This window comes from Ambystoma mexicanum, chromosome 9 (assembly GCF_040938575.1).
Source record: "Ambystoma mexicanum isolate Mex_15411 chromosome 9, UKY_AmexF1_1, whole genome shotgun sequence".
Classification (NCBI taxonomy): domain Eukaryota; kingdom Metazoa; phylum Chordata; class Amphibia; order Caudata; family Ambystomatidae; genus Ambystoma; species Ambystoma mexicanum.
In genome coordinates this window covers 693159043-693172284 of record NC_090931.1, presented here as the reverse complement: position 1 = coordinate 693172284, position 13242 = coordinate 693159043, and the positions used below count along the sequence as shown (strand labels likewise).

The window sequence follows — 13242 nt, the reverse complement described above, 5'->3', positions numbered from 1 at the left end:
ATGAAGCTCTCTTTCTTCAGATAGATTGAGTAGACTGGCAGTGTTTTCCACCTGTGTTGATACATCTGAGCTGATTTCCTGAATATTTTGTCTTTTCCATATGGTATTGTTGAGAAAGTAGTTTAATTTTTCTGTAAAAACTGTATAAATCAGGGACGGTTTCGAAATAGTCATAGGTATTGGTCGGACAGAACGTAGGACCTTTGTTCAGTACCGTTGTTAGATAAGGGGGTATTTCTTCTTTGGTAAGATTTACTACTAGGTTCTCTTCCCTAGTTGGGTATTTTTTTATCTTGTTTGTATGCCGTTGTTTTTGCTTGTTTGATCTTCTACGTTGACTGAGTTTCCCCTGGTGGCCCCTCCTGTTTTTTTTTGGGATTCCGAGTTAATGTATGTCCCCATACTGGGTTTTTTCCTTGGGGATGTCCGGGTTCTTTTGAAATGTTTTGAATTCTTCTATAAAAAAGAGGATGTGTGTACACTTGGTACTATATCTGAATCTTGTATTCTTGTTGTCTTTTGTGTTATTGGTTCCAATTCCAAATCCCTTGTTTAATCGGTCTCTGATGAGGATGGGGTTGTGGTCTGTGGTTGGGTTTTTGTCAATTTGTTTGATTGATAAGTAATCGTTTTTCTTCCTTGTGGTTTATTGAAGGTGTATACCCGCTTGAACTTGTAGTCTAGTTGGTCTTTTAGAAATTATGTTTTTTCTCTTCCGTGTATTTGTCAATCACCTCATCTAGGATTTCATAGTTTTTTAAAGTCTTTTCTGGGATATTCAATTTTTCTATATCTTCTTTGTAGTTATGTCCTTAATGACTTGGTCATGTTGTTTCTTGGCGTTCTGTATTCGTTTGTGTATCATTTTCCTTGAAGTGTTGATTAGCAATTCCTCCCAATCTTTGAGATTCTCTACATCATTTTCATCAAAAGGTGGGAATATACAAATTCTCAGGCCTCTAGGTACGCGGCCTACTTGTAAATACTGCTCTAGGTTTTTTATTTCCCACCAGCGTGAAAGTTCAAATTTAAGTAGTCTTTCTTGTTGTTCAAAAAGTTTTTTCAAGGATTGTGCAGTTGTTGCATTGGCTCCTTCTGATGTCTTTGTGAGATTTGAGAAAAGAGTATCTGCCTCCTTGTCTCTGTTTGAAAAATTCCTTAGCATCGTACTATATCCAAACAGATTTTGTCCAGATGGATCACTTTGGCTATCTCGTTCTGCCACACGAAAGCGGGCAGAGCGTTCAAAGGCACGCCACGGGCACATTCCACAAGACCCACAGCAGCATCCGCAGCCCTATGGGTAGGGGTATTGCTCATTGACATTTGCCACGCGGCAACCTGGAGAGTGCCCCACACGTTTACCAGGCACTAATGCTTGGATAAACAGCGTGCAGCTGATGTTCAGACGGGGAGAGCAGTTCTGCAGCGTCTGTTCCAATAAGGTAGGAGTTCCGTTTGCCTGCCTTCAACTGCATAATACAATACTTCTATGTAATCTATTCACAGCATGTGACTCTATGAAAGATCCACTGCTGCAGAAGGAGTAAGTTGCTTACCTGTAACTCCTGTTCTCCAGCATTGGTATATTTCATAGATTCACATGCGCCCTACATCCGCCCCGGCCAGGTAAAGGCCCTCGGATTCCAAAACAAGGTCCAGCATGACTGGTCAGAATCTGAGGAAGGTCTGGGAAGGAGGAGCTTATTACTCGATGTCCCATTGGATAGGCCTAAAGCACCCATAATGAGGGTGAAAGCATGCACAATACACCTACCTTTACTTTAAAAAAAAGTAATATCCAAAAGGTAATCGAGGATTCCCAGCTTGACGCCAGGGAATAGTCACAGCATATGAATCTATGAAAGATACCAATGCTGGAGAACAGGAGTTGCAGGTAAGCAACCTTACTCCTTCCTATGTGTTTTTCTTATATTTCCATTATAGGAAGTACTGGGACGAGGAAGAGTAAGGACACTATCCAAGTAGAGCTCCCCTTCAGAATACCAAGACGAAGAAGGGCTGTAATTCCTGGGAGGCTGATCCATTTAGTACTAGGATGAGGAAGAAGCGCAGAGTACTAAGGTGTCCCTCGCTGTAACAAAGTGAGCAGTCTAGTCAATATGGACTTGATGTGTGTATAAAAACTGAGGAAAGACTCAGACTAATGTCGAGCCCTCCCTGGAGGAACCAGGATTCCAGAGAAGAAAGCAGTCGACGGTCAGCAAACTGGGACGACACGAAGGGAGCACAAGGGGGGGTCTGGTGTGGAAAGACCGATCCACGCAGGAGGAAGAAGCATCTCCGTGTGCGGAGCAGGAAGCATGGTTGCCGGAAGTAAATGTCCCTCACGGCGCTGTCTCAAGCAACAGGGAACCGCTGACTGGGAAAGAAGAACCCATGCAGGCCAGAAGCAGCATGGAAGCCCTAAGAGCACTGCGGACCATAGACAGGTACGCGAGTGTGAGGGGAGGTGAAAGGGGCCCAAGACAATGGTGTAGAAGCTCGGACCCTGGAGAGAAACCAGAGTCACAGGTCCTGGTCCCTAACCCTGAGAGTATAAGACGTTGTGAAAGCATCCAAGCCAATCTTGGACCCACACCCATAAAGGCAATCAAGGCTTCCAGAATAATCTTCATAGTCAAAGTACCTGGCAGGAGAGAGTATACCAGGTGGTCTGGGACCTGCACCCATAAAAGCATCTTTGTTGTTTCTTATAATAATAGTACCTGGCAGGAGAGTATGCCAGATGAATTATGCATGCAAATCTGGGGACTGCACTCATTGAAGCTTCCTCATCAATCTTCATAGTCACAGTACCCGACAGAGAAGGGAGTTGGGTTAACTGTGAGTCCAAAAGCGAAAACAAGGGGAAGGAAGCATTACCCTTGACACAGCCTTGTGAACATTATAATAGTAGTACCCGGCCAAGTGAAAACCCTGGTTGGTGGTCAAACAAAATCTGAGACCACGATAAGGGAGTCCTACCGCCAGTTGTGTGTGTGTGTGTGTGTGTGTGTGTGTGTGTGTGTGTGTGTGTGTGTGTGTGAATATTGTAAGAACTGTCAAGAGAAGGGAGTCCTTCTTTTGGCACCATAAAGAGTCTGGAAAAGAACTGGGGAAGGAAGACTTTTCCCCCAGGAGTTGTAAACATTGTGAGAACAGCTAAGAGAAGGGAGTCATACTCTTACGTCCCGTCCCCTTTCCTCCATACTGCATCCCCTTCCAAGGGATGGGAGACAGAATCTTTTTCACCAGAGTCCCAGCCCTCACATCCGGCCACAAACGCATACCACCGCTTTGCCTGGGAAAGCTGAGGCTTCGCCGGGTAAAGGGCTTACCATATAGGGTAAATCTGGCTGTGAGAGCAGAAGGAAGGCCAAAATATAAGATGGGCAAAGGATTGGGCGAAATCTCATGGCAGTCATTTTAGAGTATATGGTACTCTAAAAGACATTGGGCCTCATTAAAAGTTTGGCAGTGCAAGTTAAAAGTGGAGGTCATTCTGTTACCTCCGTTTTTCCCACACCGCCAAACCACAAATTTGCCGCCATTACCACCAGTGGAATAACTGGGTGGTAATACTGCCAATTTTTGTCAGTAAAGTGGAGGATCTCCTTCCAGCATGCTGGAGGTAGGTCCTCCATTTTACCTCCAAATATCGGCGATATTACAATCTAGTAATTCCGCCAAAAATCCCCAATGGGGGACTATGGAATCCATGAAATGGGGACCAACACCACCAAACCGCCACTTTTAATCTGGAGGTATTACCGCTGGTGTTAATATCGCCAGACCAACTGGCAGTAATGCAAATACCATTTGGTGGTATCTCGGTGGTATTACCGTCTACATACCACCAAACTAGTAATGAGGCCCATTATACGGTAAAATGCAAAAGTGCACATAAGAATATAAAAAAAGGTAGGAAAATATCCGCTGCCACCAGCCCGTCTTTAGCACCTTAGATCAAAAATTACAAAAGAAAAAGTTAAAGGGACACACAATATGCATCCCACACCTCACTTTAAGGTGATGTGTGCATTGTAAAATAAATAAGGAATTCCACAATGACGGACAGAGACCACTGCACTGATGATAGCTAAAGGGACTGATCAGTGCCCCCAGAGCATAGAAAGGCAAGTGAAGTAAAAAAGGCTAACATTTCCACCAAAAGACAGGGCAGGTTCAAAACAGCAAAAGATTGGGTGCTCCATTGATGTCTGTAGGGAAAGCAGCAAAATTTAATATTTGTTCCCAACACTAGGGGTGTAGTCACTTTCACACTATTAGTCGCCCAATGCACCTATATGGTAACCAATGGTATACAAATGCATTATTTAAAGCCCTGAAGCTGTTCATTTTGTTTTGTGCCATTCCTTTGTCTATGTGAGTAATGAAACATCCAAGATTGGATCAGTGAGAAGAGATGACACTCTTTCGTACATATTCACATTTTATTAGTCAAATTTAGCATATGAAAAAAACATTTTCCACAGTATAAAAAAATGCATAAACACTTTTTCATATCAACATTCATAGCCACATACAAAGCTCATTCTTACATTCACACACAATATATCAACACCCATGATGTTTAATCTTTCATTGGGTTTTCAGTATACAACTTCATTGCCTAAGTGCCTTAATAGACCCAGTCCCTAAAATTAGGTGTCATGGTGTATCTAACACCAGTTCTTTGGGTCAGGTATTTGTCACACAGAAACGACGTTTCTAGTGATATATAAATGCAATTTCGAAGGGATTGGTTCCTCCGACGTATTCCACATCTATGACGGGTAATCACCACAGCTTTGCTGCTTCGGAACATTTTCAGCGTCCTGCGTCGATTACGTCGATACGCTTTAGTCGAGGGCCTCCGTTGAGCCAACGTCACCGGACGTTATAAGTAGGACGCACAACGCCCATAGCCTCAGTTCCGTTTTTTCCGAGAACGTGTTCGCTTCGGAGATCTCGGCACGCCTCGGTTATTTTGAGTACTTCTATCAGTTGTTCGAACTTGTTTGTTTGTGAGGATATCATGTCTTCGTCGTCTTCTACCCCACGGCCGGGTTTCAAGAAGTGTCAGGACTGCGGTACCAAGATATCGCTGACGGACCCGCACGACGCCTGCCTCTGGTGCCTCGTTGAGGACCACGCCACGGATGATTGTGAGGATTGCCAGTCGTTAACATCGAAAGCCTTGCGGGAGCGAAAGAAGAAGCTTTCTGTTGGTAGGGTGTCCAAGCCCCGAAAGTCGAAATCCGCAGGGCTTTCGACCGACGATTCAAGAGGTGACCCTCCGCGTCGTCGGTGTAAGTCCAGGGGGGGTCTCCATCCTGGAGTGGGTCCCGCCACTCCTCTGCCTCTTCGAGGCACTCGCGGGAGTGCCATCACCGGTCGCCTTCCCAGTCCGAGGGCTCCGCCCGTCGGCGGGTTGCTTGTCCCAACAAGCATTCTTCTCCAGCGGAATGGGATGTATTTCGTACAGAGATGATGGCGATTTTCCAATCGCAGGGCTCCGTTCCGTCCGCGCCTTCGAAAGAAGCCGGCAGGGAACTTGCTAGGGCCACCGCTCGCACACCTTCGGGCTCGGGTGGTCGGTGCGATCATCGGGAGCCTTTGAGGTCCCGATCGGACAGGTGGATCGCTCTAGCCATGCCCGCTCCAGGTCCCGGTCCTCGACGCCCTCGAGACCGGTGGATCCTGTGAGGTGTTCTAAGAAGACGTTGACGCTATCGACGCCATGTCCGTCGAGGGACTCTCTCGAGGATCTGCCTCTGAGGAAGTCATCAGCGCCGAGGCCGTCGAAGGACACGCTCGGGGCTCCGCCCTCGAGGCCTGTGTCGAAGCCATCGGTGCCACGCTCGACGCCGAATCAGTCGACGACTTTTGTGGAGGCTGTACCAGAGGTACCCCGTGTGTCGGTGGTAACTCCAAGGAATGCCTTGAAGTCAGGAAGGACTGTATTTGAGCCTTTTTCTGTGCCGTCTTCCAGGGATTTGTTCCAGCCTCTGGATTAGATTTCTGAGGAGGAGGAAGCGTCTGAGGAAGGTTTGGTTCCTGATGAGGTTCCTGATGACCTGTTATCTGGTCATAGCCAGTTGGAAGACATGCGTCAGTCTTTGCATGACGCCAGTGGTCTTGATACATCCAGGGAGGTGGAGTTTTGCAGGCCTGAGCCTGGTACGCATGCTGAATTCTTCATACAGGCGACTCGTGTCGAGGGTGACGGAGTACTTGGGGTGGTCTGCGCCACCAGTGGATTTTCTGCAGGATTACCTGACGGATATCCTTGACCAAGGTCCACCCACTGACCCGGTGCTGACATTTCATATGGCTTTACAGAGAAGGGTGGCGGCGGCTTGGACTGCTCCGGAGAGTCTTCCGGCAGTGAGCAAGTCTTTGCCAAAAAAATAACATCCAGCCATTAGCGACCCCTGCTACTTGACTACGCACCCCACTCCGGAGAGTTTGGTGGTGCAGGCGGCTACGGCCCCAGCAAAGCAGGCGTCGTACCCTACCATCCCTCCTGATGGGGACGACAAGCGTTTTGATGGCTGGGCGAAGAAAGTGTTTTCTTCAGGGGTATGGCTTTACAGGCAGCCAACTCTGTGTGTGCCTTAGCACGTTTCATTTGCACTCTGTGGAATTGTGTCTTTTTGGCGGCTGAAAATATTCCCGAAGGGGAGGAACGGGATGGTTTTCTTGCTCTCGTTCAGGATGGCAAGGATGCCATTTGTGAATCCGTTCAGTCGGGTCTGGACATGGCAGATTGGGTCAGCTGGTCCATGGCGGCGAGCACCGTAATGCGCAGATTTGCGTGGTTGTGGAAGTCGGGGTTTGCTCCTGACGTACAAGCCCGACTTCTCAACATGCCCTTTGTTGGTGAACATCTTTTTGGCAGCAAGGCTGACGAGAGCCTTGAGAGGTTGCAGACCTTCAAAGCTGCAGCGAAGTCGTTGAGCGCTGCAGTTTGCCAACCTCCGCCTTTTTGTCCTAGGGGACAGCAATGGAGGGGAGGTTCCTTTCGATACTACTCTTCCTTTGGTAGATCGAAGGGAGCTGCAAGTCAAAGGGGCCACCGTAGGAGTACCAGAGGTGGAAAACAAGGTACTCTAGGTGCCAAGGCCACTTGGGCAGTTGCCTCTTTGCCCTCAGGCACTGCCGCAGCCGCTTCAGCTCAATCATGAGGCCATGTCCCATGGTTCGCCGGTTGGGGGGAAGGCTGGCGCAGCATCTTGTAGAATGGCGTGCCATTACGTCAGATGTGTGGGCTCTGGAGATCATAGCCCACGGCTAGTGTCTTCCCTTCCGGCAGAGGCCTCACGACAATCTACCAGGGAATCTCTTTGAAGAGTCCGGATCCGCTCCTTGCGCAGGAAATCAAATCCCTGCTGGAGAAAGGCGCCATGGAACTGGTGCCTGTAGCGGAGAGGAACAAGGGATTGTATTCCCCATATTTTTTGATCCAAAAGTTAGACGCGGGGATTGAGCCCATCATGAACTTGCGTGGTTTGAACAAGCTCCTCAGGAAGGACAAGTTCAAGATGGTTACTCTCTCTCAAGTCCTCCAGACCCTTCAACTTCAGGACTGGTTGGTGTCTCTCGACCTCAAGGATGCTTACTTACATGTGCCGATTCATCCCAAGCACAAGAAGTACCTGAGGTTCGCGGTTGGCGACTTGCATTTTCAGTTTCGGGTCCTGCCGTTCGGATTGACCTCCACCCCGAGGGTCTTCACCAAGCTCATGGTGGTGGTGGCAGCGTATCTCAGGAAAGGGTGGGGGATTCACGTCTACCCCTACCTGGATGATTGGTTGATCAGGGCGGGCTCTCCCAAGCAATTCCTGGATCATCTATCCATCACCTGCCACTCCCTTCACAGGCTGGGCTTCTCCCTCAACTTAAAGAAGTCCCACTTGACACCTACACAGCGGCTCTAGTGCATCGGAGCAGTGTTCAACACATCGCTGGGGCAGTGTTCGCCTCCCCAGGTGAGGTCTCATCACATTCTGCAGATGGTGCACAAGTTTCAACATGCCCAGTCTCCCGGCGTTCGAGTTCTTGAGGTTGCTCTGCCTCATGGCATCCTGCATTATTCTGGTGCCAGAGGCCAGGTTGCGGATGAGAACTCTGCAATGGGCTCTCAAGCTCCAGTGGTCGCAGTCCTCCGGCAAGATGTCGGACCCCGTTCAGGTGCCGCCCTCGGTCGCCCAGGATTTTCTGTGGTGGGCCGTCAAAGGCAATCTGTTGAAGGGGGCTCCATTTTGGCTGCCCTGGCCGGAGGTAACGATAGTGACGGACGCGTCCCTCACGGGATGGGGAGCTCATGCCAACGAGTTGACAGTCAGCGGTCGTTGGTCTCCGTCAGAGTCCAGACTCCATATCAATCTATTGGAGCGGAGTGCCATCAGGCTAGCCCTGAAGGCTTTTCTGACGTCTGTGCGGGGGAAGAATGTCCTGATTCTGACGGACAACACAGTGGCCATGCACTACCTCAACATAAAGGGGGGGCAGGGTCTCTCCCTCTGTGCAGAGAGGCGATGCAGCTCTGGTTCTGGGCCATCCAGCAGGAAATTTCGATCTCGGCAGTTCATCTGGCCGGAGATGAAAACGTGGTGGCGGACGCTCTGAGCAGGCAGAGCACGGTCGCTCACGAGTGGGAGCTGGCTCAGGAGATTCTCCTGGAGATCTTTGCCCTTTGGGGACCCCACAAGTGTATCTCTTCGCCACCAGTGCCAACCGGAAGTGCGAAAGATTCTGCTTGCAGGAATTTCCTCTGAGGAGCCTTAGGGGGACGCTTTCATAGTGGAGTGGTCCTTCCCACTGCTGTACGCGTTTCCTCCAGTCCCTGTCATTCCGCAAGTGCTGCGGAGGTTACGGAGGTTCGGTTCCCGGATGATCCTCATTGCTCTGGCTTGGGCCCGGAGAACGTGGTACCCGGACCTTCTCGACATGTCCATCTTCCCTCCACCCAGTCTTCCCTACCGAGACGATCTGCTCTCACGGGAGGGGGGGGGTCAGGTTCTCCATCCAGAGGTCAAGTCCCTCAACCTTCATGCTTGGCTTCTGAAAGGTTGAGGTATAAGGATTGGGACCTTCCTGAAGACGTGTTGGAGGTGTTGCTTTCGGCCAGAAGGCCTGCAACAAAGTCCCTGTACCGTTGCCGTTGGAGAAAGTTCTGTGACTGGTGCAGGGTTAAGAATGTGGATCCTTTTTCATGTGCCTTTCCTGTGTGTCTTTTTTGCTTTCTTTAGCCCACAAGGACCTGCAAGTGGGTACCATTAAGGGTTACCTGGCAGCGCTGTCCATATTTAAGCGCCCGTCTGAGCAGTGTTCTTATTTTAAGATTCCTTTGATTTCCCAGTTTCTCAAAGGGCTCACTAATGTGTTTCCACTGTCGCCTTTCCAGGTGCCCGGTTGGGATTTGAACCTGGTTCTAAAATTCCTCATGGGAGCTCCATTTGAGCCTTTCATTCTTGCCCTTTGAGACTGTTGACCTTGAAAACTGTATTTTTAGTTGCGGTCACTTCCGCTCGCAGAGTGAGTGAGTTGCAGGCACTTTCCGTTAAGCCACCCTTCACGGTGTTCCATAGGGACAGGGTTGTCCTTAAGGTTCGTCCTTCTTTTCTTCCAAAAGTTGTCAGAATTTCATTTAAGCCAGAAGGTTGTTCTTCCGGCGTTCTATCCTCCTCCGCATCCTCGTAAGGAAGGGAGAGGCTCCATAGGTTGGATCCTATGAGAGCTTCAAGTTTCTACATCTCATGCATGTCCCGGGTCAGAGTGGACGATCAGCTCTTTATTGGATACGCTGGAAGGCCTTTGGGACAAGCTGTTACTAAACACACTTTGTCTAGATGGATTATCTTGACAATTTCTGAATGTTACCGCTTGGCGGGTAAGGACCCTCCGGTAGGCTTACGGGCCCATTCTACCAGGGGTGTGGCTGCCTCTACTCCCCTGCAGAGGGGTGTTCCCATTTGTGAAGCAGCTACATGGGCCTCTGTCCATACTTTTGTCAAACATTACTCTGGCCTTTGGCAAGGCGGTCCTCCTATTCTGCAATTTTATTGGGCATTCTAAAATTCTAAAATTCTTTCCCACCTCCTTACGTTGGTACTCCTTTGGGAGTCTGTCATAGATGTGGAATACGTCGCAGGAACCAATCCCTTCGAAGAACAAGTTACTTTCTTACCTGGTAACGCTCTTTCGATGGGATGTTCCGATGACGTATTCCACATCGCTCCCTCCCTACCTGCCCCTCTACAGAATGTCTTATGCGATTGCAGCTTTCGTTTCCGCAAGGCTTTCTGTAGTCATTCTGGCAGAAGATTGGTGCCACACGTTCTGGGAAAAGACTACAACTGAGGCTACGGGCGTCGTGCATCCTAATTATAACATCCGTTGACGTCGGCTCGACGGAGGCCCTCGACGACAGCGTATAGACATCGACGCAGGACGCAGAAAATTTTCCGAAGCAGCACAGCTGTGGTGATTACCTGTCATAGATGTGGAATACGTCGTCGGAACATCCCACCGAAAGAATGTTACCAGGTAAGAAAGTTACTTGTTCTACTGTCCTAATTACTGAAGTCACCTCAGGGTGTAGGATGTGTGCAAGAAGCATCTCTAAAGAGTATCTACTAACTTTGTGTGAATTCTGAACAAGTATTTTGAAGTGTATTTTGATTGCTGCATATATTGCCCTTTTCAAAGAATGCTTATTTTAAAACCTTTGTTAAATACATAATTATTTTAACTACACACCTTGAGTGTAGGTTTTACTTGGCTACTTGTATTGGTGGATTTCATTGCTACAGCTCACATTTACCCCTCTTGAGATAATTATGGCTGCTCAGTCACACTACCAACGTGTGTAGTACAGACCTATACCAATAGGTGGGTTACCCATTACCAAGAGGACAAAGGTCGTGTAGTCTCCCACAGGGTTACTACATCAATTCTTGCCTAACATGTGTGATGGTCAGTAATTGCTTCACCTCGCCTAAACATTGTATTGGGGCACGTCGGGTATACTGCTCAGGTTTTAGTCTGTTTTCTCTCATAGCTGACTGTCAGTGAGAAAATGTTAGTGTTGTAAAAGGGGTGAGGAGTAAAGTTCCTAAATTTCCTACCTGGTAGGATGGGGCAAAGGTGTTAAAGGGAAGGGGATCCCGCGTCTCACCATCCCACTCCCACTCTCCAAAGACCCCTCACCCAGGTTCCCCCCCACCCCCCCGCACTGGTCCACCCCCAGGAGCTCGATCCAAAAGCGATGGCCGTGTCCTGGCCTCCTGGATAACAGATCCCCTGGGACTAGTGGGTGAGACACCTTCTGGTTTGTCACAGTGGCCCAGGAAGTGGGTGGGGGCTGTCTGGTCCCACTCCATCTGTGGTGGCAAAAGTCTGGGTGTGGGGCATGAGTGGGCACTACTGGCTGTTTGAATGATGCAGATCCTTAACATTGGTAGGCTTGGACTTGCTTACATGGCTGGATTTTGGATAAGAGGACTCTTGCAGCCATTTCTTTAGATCAGCGTTGAACAATCCCTTGTAGAACTGCCGACTGAAGATCCAAGGAAGACACTTGAAGAGGCCCTGTGTCTTTCCTGGTGAAGCCCTGTTACCTGATCTGCGAAGGCCCTGTGCGGTGCTTCCACTCCTGGACTGGTGGGACCAACCAGTCTTTAGGTGTTCTCTAGGATCTCGCCGTCCTGAACCTTAGCAAGTGTCTTTGGACCACCCAGTTGACTGTCCAACTTGGCAGTGGGCTACCTCACTAGAACCGTCATCGTTCTGCTTTTGCAGCTGGAACTTTGGTGGTTGCTAACTTGTGGTTTAAGTCTCCTTCCTACAAATTTAAGCCTGCCAACTTCAAGGGATCCTGTCCTGGAAGGGTTTCTACAAACGCGCCTGGAAGGATGCTTGCTGTCTTGTGTGCGGTGGCTGTCGCTGGAACTCGAAGTCTGCCCCCCGTCCTGTGAAGTGTCCTGAAGAGGGATGCATTGGTGCATTATGCATTTCTCCATCGCCAAGGGTTGCATTCTGCTCATGGACACGAACCAGAATAATTCTTGCAGGTAATTTCACTCGTGACTGTAAGAGATTTCAATCCGGCACTCACCCAGGTCTCGCCTGGCATGTAGCGCGCGATGAAACCCTTATTTATTTTTGTCTATAAATTCAATATTCTGAATGCTATACCACTCATATCACACACACGTCTCAAAATACCCTCCAGGTCACACTGAACCAGGAATTAGGCTAGTTTGTAAAGGTAAAGATTTATTTATTTAACATTCAAATCACACAGTTTAATATATATATATATAGATATGGGGCAGCAATCACCCAAAGGGTGACAATAAAATTCAGAAACTAAGCAAAGCAATTGAATTCACTTATAATGATGAAAAAGAGAAAACGCAGGAAAAAGATCAGTGTTTTGTGCACAGATAGCTTTTAGGTTAAGATTCCCCATGCAAAGTTTTGTTTAAATACAAATGAGCAATCCTACACCAATGTGAGTAACCAGCAGGTATTCAGGAATGAAATACAAGTTCTAGCATTTATAGGCAATCTTCCCTTCCCAAACAAGAGAGAAAACCGTTTGGTAAAATGACACTTTAAACTGACAGATGAGAAACGGCTTGGTGAAATGCTGCAAAATGGTCAAAAATGCTTAAATGAAGAAAAATTCGAAAGAAAGCAACTCTAAACAGGTCCTAACACACATGAGCTATAATATAAACAACAATACACACTTCAGATCAGGATGGGATGGAAGAAGCACTTTGAAATGGGCAAAAGACACATGTAAACTTTTGAACTTTGCAAATTCGCGGCAAACTTTTACTATGCGATATTGGAGAAAAACAGGTCAAATACACTGTTTCTAGTTGTGGTTGCAGCTAAGGGTCTTAGGCATCAGTGAGAGTTGAAATTTTGTTTCTATCTTTAAAACTGAAAGAGTTATAGAGGTTTTAGTGAGGCGTTTTTACAAAATAGGAACGAAAATGAAAACAGAAATTCAATTTAAAAATGACAGGTTTTCTTATACTAGATTAATGACTATGAAAAAGAAGAGACCACACATGAATCTTCACGGCTACGTGGCCAGCGCAACCATTTACGTGATGGGTCCTCAATTTCTTCTGGGATTTACTTTAGTTACTTCAAAAATCATTGGGAAGTTATGGTTTTGTAACACAGATGAGAAAATCGGTGCAAGAAGGATTC

At 47.9% G+C, this 13242-nt stretch overlaps 1 protein-coding gene across 3 annotated transcripts in view; it reads left to right on the top strand.

Annotated features, from left to right (window-relative positions):
* NDUFS1 (NADH:ubiquinone oxidoreductase core subunit S1) overlaps positions 1-13242 on the top strand; it is a 1009292-nt gene that overhangs the window by 924991 nt on the left and 71059 nt on the right. The gene's annotated exons all lie outside the window — the stretch shown is intronic.